This window comes from Orycteropus afer, unplaced genomic scaffold (genome assembly GCF_000298275.1).
Source record: "Orycteropus afer afer isolate SDZICR_OR568_19922 unplaced genomic scaffold, OryAfe1.0 scaffold00188, whole genome shotgun sequence".
Classification (NCBI taxonomy): domain Eukaryota; kingdom Metazoa; phylum Chordata; class Mammalia; order Tubulidentata; family Orycteropodidae; genus Orycteropus; species Orycteropus afer.
In genome coordinates this window covers 4,631,571-4,632,374 of record NW_006921775.1, presented here as the reverse complement: position 1 = coordinate 4,632,374, position 804 = coordinate 4,631,571, and positions in this window count along the sequence as shown.

Sequence of the window (804 nt, the reverse complement as noted above, 5' to 3'; positions counted from 1 at the left end):
TGGGAGACAACAACAGTCCCCATAAGACACAACTACACCCACACCTCCTGCAACTTCACTTACTGAGTGAGAGCCACTACTTCCCTCTCCACCAAATCAATCAAATAAGCTATCATGTTTTGATGCCCTGCAGGAATTTTATTCATTTACCGTGTTGAGAAGATTCATCTGGAATAATGCCATCCATTCTTCAGCCCTTTCATTAACAGCTTGTCCACAGGTGTTTCCAGGAGGCCTATTTCCTGTTTCCTGGTTGACACATGATAGCAATTAAGCATTTGTCTCTATTCATTTTATTTTATTTTTTATTCATTTTATTTTTCTTTATTTTATTATTTTATTTTGGGTGAAGATTTACAGAGAAAATTCACTTTCCATACAGCAGTTCACATATACTTTGTCTCATGTCATTGACCGCAGTTTACCACAATTCAACAGCTCCCCTCCCACTTCCTCACCATAGTTACCTCTTCCCAGTGTCCATCCCTCCATACACTCCTGCCCCCTGGTCTCCCTGTGCATAAGCAGCCCTTCTTTCTCCCATGATTGTTCTCTCCAAGGAGTGTATCTACTTGAGGTAAATGTTCAACTCATATGCCTTTATTTTGTTTGGCTGGAAACCACAGGTGTGGGTTCAATTTCAGACCTGAAGGGTAGCTAGGGGCCATAGTCTCAGTGGTTCCACCAGGCTCTATCAGACCAGCAAACATGGTCACCCTGACCTTTTTTTTTCCCCTCCAAATGATTTTGAGTTTTGTTCCACATTGTTCTCCCTCTCTATCAAGGATCTCCTACATAGATCCC